The sequence below is a fragment of the Macaca fascicularis genome, chromosome 4 (assembly GCF_037993035.2).
Source record: "Macaca fascicularis isolate 582-1 chromosome 4, T2T-MFA8v1.1".
Taxonomy (NCBI): domain Eukaryota; kingdom Metazoa; phylum Chordata; class Mammalia; order Primates; family Cercopithecidae; genus Macaca; species Macaca fascicularis.
In genome coordinates, this window is record NC_088378.1 from 10,657,710 (window position 1) to 10,672,271 (window position 14,562).

The 14,562-nt window shown below is 45.3% G+C and overlaps 1 long non-coding RNA gene across 1 annotated transcript; it reads right to left on the reverse strand.

Moving 5' to 3' along the window:
• Nucleotides 1-1,146: 1,146 nt before the first annotated feature.
• Nucleotides 1,147-3,807, reverse strand: LOC135970508 (uncharacterized). Its single transcript, XR_010586187.2, has 2 exons — nt 3,108-3,807; nt 1,147-2,324 (listed from the first exon to the last, which is right to left on the reverse strand). It is a non-coding gene; the product is annotated as an uncharacterized lncRNA (long non-coding RNA).
• Nucleotides 3,808-14,562: the final 10,755 nt, after the last annotated feature.

The window sequence follows — 14,562 nt, forward strand, 5'->3', positions numbered from 1 at the left end:
AGTTAGACATCACCAGCACTTCTACTCTTGGACAAAAAGCATCCTGGGTGATTGACATCAGTCTTTAAATACCCCCATATTCCCAGTCTTCACAGATTTGTGATCCAAGCCAAGCTTGGCATGGACGCTCCCTGGTGTGCCAAAGGCGGCTTATGAAATGTGGGCCCTCAGGCATAGGCACAAGCAGGGGCCCTGTGACACCAGAGACCTTCTGGGAACTCTGTAGCCCATTATAAGTTGTCCTCTCTGGGGACTGGTACCTGATACCCAGGACTAGGAAAGAAGTCCAGAGGGGCCCCATTCCATGGCTCTCCGGCCTCCTCTACCCCTTCTTCACTCTCCCTCAATCTCTATTTTGGAAACATATTTTACTGTTGGATTATTTTATTTTGAAACATTTCATTAAAATAATACATGCATATGAAAACTAAATGATATAAAAGGAAATATGGAAAACAACAGCCTATTATGCAACCTGTCACCTTAAATAACAGAGGCTCTCTAAAGGAAAAAGAGGCTCCCTCGGGAATAGGGCATTGCAGTGGGAATACGTGCACCATGGTAAACTATATGCCTATTCAGGGAGGTAAAGGAAGACAGGTTTTTAAAGGAGAAATGAGGAGGATGACACACTTGTTTTGTAATGATTATCCTTGGCTACAAGGATCAATCACAAGGGTCATGCCTGTCCAAGGTTGGACCTTCCCCAGTGCCCCTTCCCCTTCCCCAGTGCCACATCCCAAAGCTGACCACTTTTTTTTTTTTTTTTTTTTTTTTTTTTTGGAGAGACAAAGTCTCGCTCTGTCGCCCAGGCTGGAGTGCAGTGGCTGGATCTTCGCTCACTGCAAGCTCTGTCTCCTGGGTTTATGCCATTCTCCTGCCTCAGCCTCCTGAGTAGCTGGGACTACAGGCACCCACCACCTCGCCTGGCTAGTTTTTTGTATTTTTTAGTAGAGACGGGGTTTCACCGTGTTAGCCAGGATGGTCTCGATCTCCTGACCTCGTGATCCGCCTGTCTCGGCCTCCCAAAGTGCTGGGATTACAGGCTTGAGCCACCGCGCCCAGCCAGTCGACCACTTTTTTAACAATTTCAGTTTTCAGTCCTCTTGAAAGTTACTGCTATAATGTGGAATAATAAGCTTAGGCTTCTCTTTCTTGTTTAGTAACCCTCGATAACATCTAGTGACTCCTTTCTGCAAAACATAAGCAATTTTTCCCTATAGTCCTTTAAGTGTTTTACTGCTACAGATAATTTTGAGTTATGTGTTTAAATAAAGTTATTAAATCTTGATTTCTTGTCCTGGAACTGTGGATGGTGTCTCCTGACTCAACCATGTGTGACGAGAATACCAGCTTTCCTGCATCTCTGATCTTCTAACATTTTTTATGCCTCCCCCAGCTTCAAAAGTGTTAAGACTTCCCATGGGGATGGTGAAATGGGCCATTCCTGAGTGGTATAATAAATCTCACCAAACTTCGGGCAAGTCTGTCGTCAGCCAAGTCCTCTGGTGAGGCTGCTGGCATTTGAAAATGAGGCTTCTCGCAGTGTATTTCGTTTCTTCAGCTACTCAGTTCAAACTTCAGTTATTTCAGTGTTCACTCTTGTGTTAATCAGCTTTGAGGTAGAGTCACAAATACAAACATCAGAAAGCTTTTTGCCTTTAGGCCGGGCGTGGTGGCTCACGCCTGTAATCCCAGCACTTTGGGAGGCCGAGGTGGGTGGATTACCTGAGGTTGGGAGTTCGAGACCAGCCTGACCAACGAGGAGAAACTCCATCTCCACTAAAAATACAAAATTAGCTGGGTGTGGTGGCGTATGCCTGTAATCCCAGCTACTCAGGAGGCTGAGACAGGAGACTTGCTTGAACCTGGGAGGCGGAGGTTGTGATGAGCCGAGATTGTGCCATTGCACTCCAGCCTGGGCAACAAGAGCAAAACTCCGTCTCAAAAAAAAAAAAAAAAAAAAATACAGAAAGCTTTTTGCCATCTCCTGAACAGGACTGAATGACAGGGAAGGATGAAGCGTGTAGGCCAAAATGTAAAGAAGACCCAGTTCCTGGCTCAAAACAACAGAACTCCATTATCTGATAGTTCTGGAGGACGGAAGCCCAAGATCCAGGTGTCAACACGGCTGTTCTCCCTCCTGAGGCTCCAGAGGAGGGTCTGTTCCCAGCCTCTTCCATTTTCTGGTGGCTGCAGGCGTTCCTGGGCTTGTGGCTACATGGCTCCCTTCTCTGCCTCCATATCCCCATGGCCTTCTCCTCTTCTCCCTGTGTTTCTCTCCTCTGTCAGCTCAGGCACTTGGCATTGGATTTAGGATCCACCTGCATAATTCAGGATAAGCTCATGTTGAGATCCTTAACTTAATTACATCTTCAAAGACCCATTTTCCAAATAAAATCACATTCAGAACTTCCAAAGGTGAGGGTGTAGACATATCTTTTGGGGTGAGACACTATTCGACCCACTACATTGCCCCAGGAAAAAATATATTTTGATATAAAAACAAAGGTAGAATCCTTTTTCCCCCTTTGTCCTCTAAAACTAGGGCAAGGAAGGAAGCCTTTCCGTGGCAAACATCTGAAGTCTTTTGCCCAAACCAGGCCTCAATTTAGGTGTTGTTCTTGATGTTTTGTGTTTAAAATTTTTTTGAGGGTGAGGCTTGGGGGAGGTTGCCCGCAGGAGGCACTGGCCTCATGGAACTACTTTCTGTGATGCAGATTCAGCTCTTGGGGGTTTTAGGGGGTAGGAAGGGAAGGACTATTTAAAAGAAGCCCCTAAACTTCACCCTGACACACAGAGTGCCTATCTGTGTGTGTGTGTGTTTTTTTTTTTTCTTTAAGGGAGAATGGTTGTATTCCATTTCATTAGGGTCTCTTAAAATAAGCTCACACAACTGCTTTTGATATGAGGATCTAGACCGAATGTTCTAGAGCTCTCCAGCCTTTAGGAGGAAAGGACATTATTTTGGCAGGTCTGCCTAGGTTATAAGGGCTGAGAGCTTTCAGCTCTTAGTGGCTAAATCAGCTCCCAGCCTGCCTCCCACCACCCCCACAGACCTCCCCACCGTGGCGGGGCCTCCCTGCACCCTCTGAAGTAAGCCTGACCTGTGGTCCTGCGTGTCCCCATCGCCCCTGCAGCTGGTACGTCCCTGAGCAGGTGGCTGCCTCCACCATTCTCCTGTCTCCACTCTGTGCTGCCTGCAGCTGTCAGGGCACCAGAGCCCTGGTCCTGGACCTCTGGGTGGAGGGTGGACGAGCTGGCTTCCAGGTGGCTCTGCGTTGTCTTGCCACCTGGCCATGAAGCTTCTGCTCCACATCTCAGAGTCTTGCACAGAGTTCCTTCAGTTTCCGGTTTGTCCCTTTTTCCCCAGGCACTCCAAATCTCAGGTCTGGCAGGATGGACGCCATCCCAGCTCCAGCATTGGTCACTGCTTTTGGCTTCTTTTGGAGGCACTGAAACACTTCGTTTCCCCAAATTTTCCTCTTTTAGCCAAAAACGAAAGTCCTATAAACTCCACAAACATAAACCCAGTCTGGGATCTGGCCGGATTCGGAGGCAAGTGGGAACATGAGTGCCATGCATCCACGCCACACCTGTGGACCCAGCTCCTCTCTCAGGACCAAAGTGAGTACCCAGAATGACTCCTACAGCCTTTCTCCCATTAAAAATAACAATAATAAGCCTGAACTTGTGTATTCCTTCTTCCTTTCCAGCCCCACGAAGCTTAGTAAGTTATTTTCTCCCCACACCCTTTCCAGTTTCACGTGAGTCTGCCTTCCTCATTTCTCTCTGGGAACAGGATTCCCAAAATAGCCTGAGAACACTCCTTTCTGTGACACTGCCAGCCCCTGTGGGAGGGGCTCCATCATGAACTCCATGACTGGAGACTTCTGGCATCATGTGGCGAGGCTACCAGAAGCAGCGTGATCTTGACCTTCAGTGAAGGATGTCAGTAACTTTCTCGTGATGTAACAAGCAGTTAATGTGCACAAAGAGGCCACATGCTCACTGAGATGTTCCAAGGACGCACTGGAATACCTGACCTAAAGTTTTGTTTTCCTTTTCATTTACCAGTTGCTCCTACTCTCCATTTTGATCATTGTATTGTTATAGAAGACAATAACACAAAAGCCTTTATTTTTTGATAATTTCAGCATTGCCAATTAATTATCTGGATCACCCAAGCAATGTCTACACGTTCTGTTCTGACACTAGAAACCTTGATAGAGGGAGATATGTGGACAAAATGAAGCACTGAGAGCACTCTGTGGATGTCATACGAACCCTCCCTGGATGTCAATACGTAGCTGATAATAGATATCAGGAATTCATCCTGTTGAATAGCCACCAAAGAGAAATTCTCTTTACTATGACCAACTAGGGACCTGGGAAGAAAGTATGTCCTCCGTTCTCATTTTGTAATAAGCAAATCAACTGAACAGTGTTGTGGAGGCTTGTGTAAAACAGCTTTACAATTCAGACACTGTCTTGTTTTGGGGATTCTTGGGATCAACCAAATGGATTCTTTTTTTTTTTTTTTCTTCACATGAAGTCTCACTCTAGGCTGGAATGCGGTGGCACGATCTCAGCTCACTACAACCTCTGCCTCCTGGTTTGAGCAATTCTCCCTGCCTCAGCCTCCTGAGTAGCTGGGACTACAGGCATGCACCACCATGCCCAGCTAATTTTTGTATTTTTAGTAGAGACGGAGTTTTGCCATGTTGGCCAGGCTGGTCTCGAACTCTTGACCGCAAGCGATCCACCACTCTTGGCCTCCCAAAGTGCCGGAATTACAGGTGTGAGCCACCACGCCTGGCCTGGATTCTCAATAAGTCTCTGTTTGAGGAGGAGTCCAGTAAAATATCTATGTCTGGAATCCTGTATTCAAAGACTCTTTAATAATGTGAAAAGCTCTCAGCTACTCGGGAGGCTGAGGCAGGAGAATCACTTGAACCTGGGAGGCAGAGGTTGCAGTGAGCCGAGATGGCGCCACTGCACTCCAGCCTGGTGAAAGAGCGAGACTCCGTCTCAAAATAATAATAACAACAATAATAATAATGATAATAATGTGAAAAGCTCATGATACTGCTGTTTGTTTGAAAAGTATCAGTATGCTAAACTGTAGCTATAGTTTAATCTCCAAAATATCTCTTGCTTGATCTAGAAAATGTTTTACTTGGAAACAAAGGTGTTGATTCCATAATTCCTCTCAAAGCTTAAATATAAGTTCCCGAGAAGCTGCTAAGCTTCTCTGTTGCTAAGCTGGTCACTCTAGGCCTTTGAAAGTCACATCCTTTTCTGAGCACACTATTTTGATATGGGATGAAATGTGAAAGCTCTGGGTGCCAGGAAATGGGAGGAAAAGATGGAGGGAGGGGATTGCCTCAGGGAAGGAGGCTGGTGACTCTGAAAAATCAGCTGGGCTCAGTCAAAAGTGTTGTGGGCCCCGGCTAGAAACTGGCAGGGGATTGGGGCCTTTGGCAATGGGGAAATTGGTAAAATCAGGCTGCTGTAATCTCAGACAATTTCACCTTCTTTTGAACAGAACACAGCCTGTCCTTGTTGCCATTCTTTCATCACACTTCACTTTATTATATTGAAAGTGAATGGGTTAAATTTTCCTGTTCACTCAGATTGGATCAGAAAACAGATTTGAGGTGCTTAGCATGTGCTTCTAAAACAAGATGACACCCTGAGTTTGAGAATAAAACATGCCACGTGAAAAAAAAATTTTTAATAAATATAAACTTACATCCTTTTAAGAGTTTTTTTGTTTTTTTTTTTTTTTTTTTTGAGATGGAGTCTTGCTCTGTCGTCCAGGCTGGAGTGCAGTGGCATGATCTCGGCTCACTGCAAGCTCTGCCTCCTAGGTTCATGCCATTCTCCTGCCTCAGCCTCCCGAGTAGTAGCTGGACTACAGGCACCCACTACCATGCCTGGCTAATTTTTTGTATTTTTAGTAGAGACAGGGTATTAGCCAGGATGGTCCTGAAATCCTGACCTCGTGATCCACCCATCTTGGCCTCCCAAAGTACTGGGATTACAAGCATGAGCCACCGCGTCCGGTCAAGAGTTTTTTAAAGTAATTTTTTCATGCCTTGAGAAACTACAGTTACATATTTAGGATGAATATTATCTGTAAGTGGAAAGTATGTTTCATGGCTTTTTCTTGGCTAAATATATTTACTCCCTTATATTTCAAAATAGCCGTAGTAGCCAGTGCCTTCACAGAAGAGAGTAAATCAATTTGTTTATTTAGTTATCAGACAATGAATACTTTTTAAGGGACTAATTAATATGCATGGGAATTGAAACAATGAGAAAAAAAAATCAGCCCCCAGTTACCCATGACCTTCGAAGAGCCGGAAATAGGACAATTATCACACAAACAAAAGAGTGTTCACTGTGATCAGTGCTCTGAAGAAAGGAACAAATGGCCCTAAGGATATATTAACTTCACGTCAGGGAGAGGAGAGGCGGCAAGCCCAGCCACAAAGGCGTTCTCAGACGAAGCTGGTTTCCCCCAGGCTTTGACCCCACCGTCCACACCAGCTCCCTGCAGTCCACGCTGGCCAAAGGCAAGGGTGCTGCCTGGAGGAGAAGCAGGGATGGGGGGCTGGCTAGGGCACACACATCTAAAAAAGCATTAGTCATTCTTTGCTTTGGCCTAGAGGCCCATCCATCACAGCACTTTCGAAACACAGGATTGGATTCTCTATATTATCCTCTGTTCTCTGTACTCACCCTGGACTCATGGGTAGCTCGCAATGGGGTGCCTTAATTCTGGATTTGGGGGTGCCCTTCCTCTTGTACCTTCTTCCCCCTGCCCCTCAGATCTTTTAATCTCCTCATTCTCTGCTCTCTCCTCCTCACTCCCCTCCCCAAGGTCTCATGTCTTTTTCTGTGTGGTCTTCAGTGGGGGGCTGACACTTGTTCATTCTCCACTGGGGTCTGGGGAAGTGGGAGCTTCAGTCCCTCAGGCTGAGAGAGAAGGAAGAGAGCTCACTGGCTCTGCCTGCACTGGGACATCCAAAACCCATCAGATCCCTGACCCGGTGATGACCGCCAACCTGCAGCTGACACATCACCTGTGCCTCACTGGGTAGAACAGTTGTCAACCTCTGCCCACACCTTCATCTTCTGGCCTCTTGAATCGTGAGAGGACACATTTCTGCTACTGAAGCCCCCAAGTCTGTGGTACTTGGTGATTGCAGCCCCAGCAAACCTATCCAGCCATGTTGAGTTTAGGGTGTGTTTGATATGCACTAATGTAGATGTCAAAGAGGCAGTGAGAGATTTGGTCTAGTGCTCTAGGGAGAAGGCAGGGCTGGGTGTGTAAATTTGAGTCATTTGCATATGTGTCAGTTAAAGCCACAGACAAGGCTGACATGAGGAGGGAGAGAGTAGCAACCGCAAAGAGAAGGCTCCACGCACTGAGGAGGCTCATATGTAATGGCTGGGTGAGGAGAAGGAGCCTCACAGGAAACGCAGATGTGACCACATAGGCAGGAAGAAACCCAGGGCACGGTGTCTGAGGAGACCCAGGGCGCGGTGTCTGAGGAGACCCAGGGCACGGTGTCTGAGGAGACCCAGGGCACGGTGTCTTGAGAAGCCAGAATAAGAGAGTGTTTCCTGAAGTCCGTGATGGAGAGGGTTTAACAGTGCTGAGAGGCCAAGGGAGCTAAGGTCTGGAAAACGTCCCTTCAGTTTGGTGACACCGATGCCATTCTTGTTCATAGCTACTGATACAGGCACTGGGAAAGATGGACAACTGAAGTAGAGTGAGGGCTCGTATTTTAGGTGAAAGAGGCATGAACGTGTTTAAATGTTAATAGAAAAGATCCAGTTCAAACAAAGAGACCAAATGTACACTAAACTCCTGTGAAGGAGGATAGACTCGTCTGCTCCTGAGATTGCTGGGGGCAGGACATGGAGTCCGCAGCACAAGACAAGGACTAAAGCCTGGGTGGCCTTGCTTTGTGCTCTTTGCTCTCAATTTTATGGAAATATTTTAAAAATCTCTCTCCTTTCCTTGGCCCACCACCTTCTTTGTCAAAATGTAGGACTCATCTTCAGTGTCCAGGTGCACCATTAATTGAGACAGACTCTTTGGAGCTCGACTACTCGAAAGTAGTCCTACAAAGCAACCTCTCCAAATACTGGGACAGCTGTCCTTTTGTTCGTAATAAATCTAGAATGTGCCAGGCACTTTGGGAAGTGCTGGGTGAGCTTGAAAGTTGTGCCACACATGGATTACCCCTCAGAGAAGTCGAATGGCTGGCAAGGGTCATGAATAATGTACATAAATAACCATTACATGAGGGAGCAATTGTTAAAGTTATGTGAGACAAATCCATTCATAGTCCTATAAGAAAGACAAACGAATGTTGAGGCATCCAGACTGAAGGAGACCAAAGGGACGTGGTAACCAAGGGCAGCCAGTGCTCCTGGATTGATCCTGGTTTGGGGACAACAGCTATAAAGGACATATTGGGACAATTGATGAAATTGGAACATAGACTTTGGATTAGATAATAGTACTGTACCAATGTTACATTTTCTAATCTTGATTATTGCACTGTGGTTTGCAAGAAAATGTCCTTGGTCTTAAGACACACACACACAGAAGCACTTAAGGGAAAAGAGGCAACATGTTTCTAATTTACTCTCACATGTTTCATAAAATGTGTGTGTGTGTGTGTGCATGTGTGTGTGCGTACAAGCACACATGTGCGCAGAGGGAGAAAAAAGCAAGGCAAGATGTGAGTAGTCTGTGAATCTGGGAAATGGTACACAGAACTTGTTTTTATTACTCAGGCAAATTTTCTATGTATGTGAAATGATGTCAAGATAAAAAGATACAAAAATTATTATAGATGTTGGGAAGAAGAAGTCTGGTTTCTAACTTGGGGACTGTATTAGACTGTTCTCATACTGCTAGAAAGAACTACCTGAGATGAGGTAATTTATAAAGAAAAGAGATTTAATTGGCTTACGGTTCCACAGGCTGTACTGGAAGCATAGCAGCTTCAGCTTCTGGGGAGGCCTCAGGAAGTTTCCTATCATGGCAGAAGGCAAAGGGGGAGTCAGCACTGCACATGGCGGGTGCTACACACTTTTAGACAACCAGATCTCACGAGAACTCACTATCAAGAGAACAACACCAAGGGGGAAATCCGCCCCCGTGATCTAATCACCTCTCACCAGGCCCCACCTCCAACATTGGGGATCACAGTTTGACATGAAATTTGGGTGAGAATATAAATCCAAACCACATCAGGAACCTTGGAGAAATGGTAACATTTTACTTGAATACACCTGGCTCTTCTGAGAAGAAAAGTGGAAGAGTCCTGAGCAAGATTACGCAAGGAGGCAGTTCCAAGGAGAAATTTGGAGAATCGAACGTGTTTTAATTTAGGACTAGACAATTGAGCTGGAAGAGAGACCAGCAATAGCCCAAGAAGGGCTGTGGATGCCAGGCTGAGTGGTCTAGGATTTCTTCTGGAGGCTGCAAGAGTCTGAAAGCACAGCACAGGTGAGATGGAAGAGGGCAGAGGTGAGGCGCCAAGGAGAGACCAGGGCAACAGAACATGTGAAAGCCCCCAGCTGAGGGGTGGGCTGTGAGCACAGAGGACAGCTTTGAGCAATGTTAAGAAGTTCATATTGGCAGGACAGAGAAGCTACCAGCATCTCTAGCCAGACCAGAATCCTCCAGCAGTCTCTGGAATTCTGTTCCTCTTCCCATGGGCTATTTTGGGTATTTATGCCTTCTATTTTTCTTGACTAATGTTACCAAAGTCTTACCAATTTTTTTGTATTCTTAAGAGAGTTGTTTTAGCTTGGCTGATTGTCTCTATTAGGTATCTGTTTTATATTTAATTAACATCAATGTCTTTAAGTTCTTTGGAGAATTACAGTTTTACTTGAGTCTATCAGTGGTTCCTAACAAATGAAGTAAACTGATGAAAATTAAGATTCATAGTGAGTTCTAACATTGGGAGTAAACAACTGCATTTCCCAGCCTCCTTTGCAGGAATGTGTGACCATGTGACCCAAGTTCTGGCCAAGGAGATGTTAGCAGTTTTGGGTGGGACTTCGGAAGTTTCCTTCAAAAAGAATTGATGTCCATGTCCTTCTTTTTCTTCTTGCCACCTGGAACACAGATGTGGTGGCACATCTGTACTGTTACATAAGACTCGGTAATGATGCATATAAAATGACAGCCACAGGCCGCATTCAGCCACCAGCTGGTTTTGCATGGTTCATGAGCTAAGAGAGCTGTTTGCAGATGAATGTTTGCAATCAACTTGATGATAGGGAGCTGTAACTCTGAGCACCATTCTAGCAAATGCTCGCTCCTTAAAAAAGAATCCTATTCTTCTCATTAGCATAGTGGCTGGGGGCCTGCGGGAAGGAAAGTACTGTGTCCATTTCTATCCAGAAGAAGAGCTGGTCTTTAAATGGCTGACAGAGTCCAATGTAGTCAACTCACCACCAAGTGACCAAGGCCTCCTAGAGGGATAGAGCCTGTAGGGGCACAGCATTCATCTTTGTGGCTGGCAGGTTGTATATTTGGCAGCAGCAGCAGCTTGATCCACCCTTCCCCTTGCAAGCCCAGGCTCTTGCGCCCACGCCTCCATTCCTGCCTCACCTGGCCTCCCCAGGTATCCACTGGGCTGGCCTTGTGGTGACCAGTTACTGGTCAGCTCATATCATTTGGCTTGGTCATTTTGTTTCCTTGGTTGTTCAATTCCTCTTTCAAGGTGGAAGCACACAACACATGACATGGGACACTCATCCTTCTCCTGTGTCCATTTACGCACCACTGCCTCAGGCCTTCCACTCCCCAGCCTTTCAATGTTTCTCTTTTTAGACCAGTGGCCCATCAGCCAGGTGATTCTCCACTGCCCCTGTGTCTGTTTGACCCTGTGCAACACAGTGGGTGACATGGGGTCCTAGGCTACCTGCTCATGAGCTGGAAAAGCTTCTGGCTCAGCTCGTACTCAATACCAAATGCACCCATTCCATGATACAGTGGGCCCACCCGATCTTGTGACTTGGTGGTTCTGACAGAGCCCGCTCACCTGGGCAATTGTTGCCACATTGTCATTGGTCCTCACAGTCAGGCGCCCCATCTCCAGGGCTGAGTAGCACAATAGAAATTGTTTTCCAAAAGGCAGGGAGTTCTCTACTGCAGATGGCATGACTAAGCCCCAGAAACCTAGGAGTCTTCATTATGATTCTCCCACAAAGCATGTGTTTTAAACTGTACCTGGCACCTTTTCCCACCACTAACACCTCCCATATCATAGGATCTGTCAGATTGTATGGCCCAAGTGGCAGGGCTGCTTACATCATACACTTTCCTGCCCTGGACCCCACACCAAGCTAGAAGTCTCTCATGCCTTCCACTATATGGATTCTACTGTGCTTCCTTTTTTCATGGTGGAAGATGTAAGATGCAATACTTTCTCCTATTCTTTGGATGGGATATTTCAACATATCCTTGGCCACTGAATCCCTAAAAATTTTACTAAGATGGCGGGTCCCTGAATGTTCATGAAGGATATCTCATACTTGCTAGAATGCACGTGCCTTACCAAGGCTTCCAATTCTTGGATTTCTTGTCATCCAGCCTCGTTCTCATGATACCACTGATAAAATGAATCAACGGCTAGGACTTTAAAACAGTACATATCTCTTTGGACTATATTGTGACAGAGGGTGGGTGGGACAAAGAACTAACAGGCCTGGGACACACTGCAAATTTACACCGTTAACCATTTCAGTTAAAATTTACACTGTTAACCATTTCATGTGAGTGCAAATGGTTTCTCATCCTCTTTTCTTCAGAGGATGCAAAAAAACCTATTTGCCAAATCAACAGCCACATGCCATGCCCCTAAGGCTGTGTTGACCCCTTCTAAATATATCATATTCTGCAGGGTGAGGGCAAGGCTCGCTACTGCTTGCTTGAGTTGGTGGTACTCTACTGCCATCCTCCAGGGTTCAGCTGGGTTTTGCAGAGCCCAGCCTGCTGAATTAAATAAAGATATGACGAGAACCACTGTACTGCACTTTTTAGATCTTTAAGGAGGGGACTAATTTCCATCATCCTTCTCAGGGCATACAATATTGATTTTTATACACTATCTCTGCTGAGGCAAGAGGTTGGGGGAGACCATTTCAAGGACTTTCCCTTGGGCTCCTACCCAATAGGCCAAGGACCTGATGTGAGGTTATGCCAACTACCAAATGTAACGTGTCCGTGTATAGAAAAGGAAAATGGCCATTGCACCCACTGAGATTCTAACCTTGGCAGGTCTCAATTTATTACTCACCTTCAATATGCCCAATCTCTGACATGGGATACATGATAATGTACTGAGTTTCTGGATGTCTGTGTCAACTTCGACCCAGTGTCCAACAATCCTTGACATGTTTGGTATTCTCCTTTCCATAGTGTACAATTACCCAAGTAACTGGCCATAAATCCCTTTGTGGAAAGACTCGGGTAATTGTTATTGTGTGAACTTGCTGCGATGTTGCAGGATTCTTCCTCGTGGAGCCCAGATACTTTTTAAAAGATGAATGTAATTTCTGGTAAAACAATAAATAAAATAAAATAAAATAAAACAAAATAAAATAAAAATGGCATTGATTCAGTAACTGTTCAAGGAATCATGACACTTTACTAGGGCAATTGCTCTCAACCTCCTGATCATCTATCCTTGTTTGTTTGTTTTTTTTTTTTTTTGGTTTTGTTTTGTTTGCTTGTTTGTTTTTGTTTTGTACAGATTGAGTAGTAACCTTGTTGGAAGCTCATTTATTTTGTCCCTAAACATGCTATCATCTATTGGGAGTCTAACTCTCAGGTAATCAGGCTCCCTGACTGTCCCTACGACCTTGCCATTTACGGTGGCAACTACATGCACCAGTGCATTCCTTGTGGCCTGGAAATGGTGTTTTCTTGAAGCTTTCCCATGAAACACAGGCATTTGGTGGGTTTCCCAGTCTTACAAAGTCTATGCCCTCCAGCAGGCTCACTTCTCTGAGCCTTTTAATCCTTTTTCCCACTGGCAGCCATGGTAATTCCGGAATTTCAAGCTCACTTGGCATGGACCATTACTGTTTCTAGGCTCCTGGGAGCCATCCCAGTGGTGAGTTCACACTCTATTCTGAGGCCCTTGCCAGCATGCTAAATCTTGTAACTGGGAACAGGACCTCAAATCAATAAACTCTTCAGTTTCCAACCTCATGTTTTGGTCTCTTTTTCAAAACAGCACCCTCAGGAAGAAGAAAAAAAGTTGATAATATGGAAGCAGAGAGTAGAACAATGGTTACCAGAGATTACGGAGGGTATGGGAGAAGGGTTGGTCAACAGGCACAAAGTTACAATTAGGAGGAATAAATTCTGATGTTCTGTTGCACAGCAGAGTGACTATGGTTCATGGTAAAATATTGTATATTACAAAATAGCTAAAGGAGAGGCTTTTGAAGGTTCTCATCACAAGCAAATGATAAATACATGAGGTGATGGATATACAAACTACCATGACTGGATCTTTATACAACATGGATATGCATCAGAACATCAAATTGTACCCCATAAATATGTACAATTACAATGTGTCAATTTAAAAAGTTAAAAACAAAAACAAAAACAGTGCCCTCTGAATCCAGTCATATGATCCTATGATTCAAATCTTCTTCCAGCTCTTACCTATCAATGCTGAGTGCTGCAGCTTATTTGGGATATAGTCCCTTTCCTCTCCTATCAGGGTCAGTGCAACCCTGGCTAAGGTTGGGTTCAAACTTATTAGCTATAAGACTAGTGATAGATGGGTAGGTGGGGGGATCCCAAGGGGCCACATGTTGTCTTACAGGGTAGAGGCCTCTGCATTGTTTACAAATGAGGGAAAAGTAACCCACCTCTATAGACTCTTCAGATTTAGAGGAATTTGTGCATTCAAGATTTAAGAATAGCTTGGGCCGGGCGCGGTGGCTCATGCCTGTAATCCCAGCACTTTGGGAGGCCGAGGCGGGCAGATCACAAGGTCAGGAGATCAAGACCATCCTGGCTAACATGGTGAAACCCCGTCTCTACTAAAAATACAAAAAATTAGCTGGGCGTGGTGGCGGGTGCCTGTAGTCCCAGCTACTGGGGAGGCTGAGGCAGGAGAATGGCGTGAACCCGGGAGGCGGAGCTTGCACTGAGCTGAGATCCGGCCACTGCACTCCAGCCTGAGCGACAAAGCGAGACTCCATCTCAAAAAAAAAAAGAAAAGAAAAAAGAATAACTTGAAGTATGTGAAAATCCTGGAGCAGGAAAATCCAAAAGTCCACCCAACCATGAAAGCAATTTAAAAAACTGGCAAAAACTTTCAAAATCAATTGTTCAGAACTCAAGAAGTGAACTAAAAGCTTCTAATAACCAAGAGATGCTTTTGTAAAAAGTTGAATTTCAGTAAGAAAATCAAACTCTATGGCTTTTTCATTTACCCAATTCCATCTGCCATGCTCCAGCTCAGTGATAGTCTTGATAATCCAATCCTATAT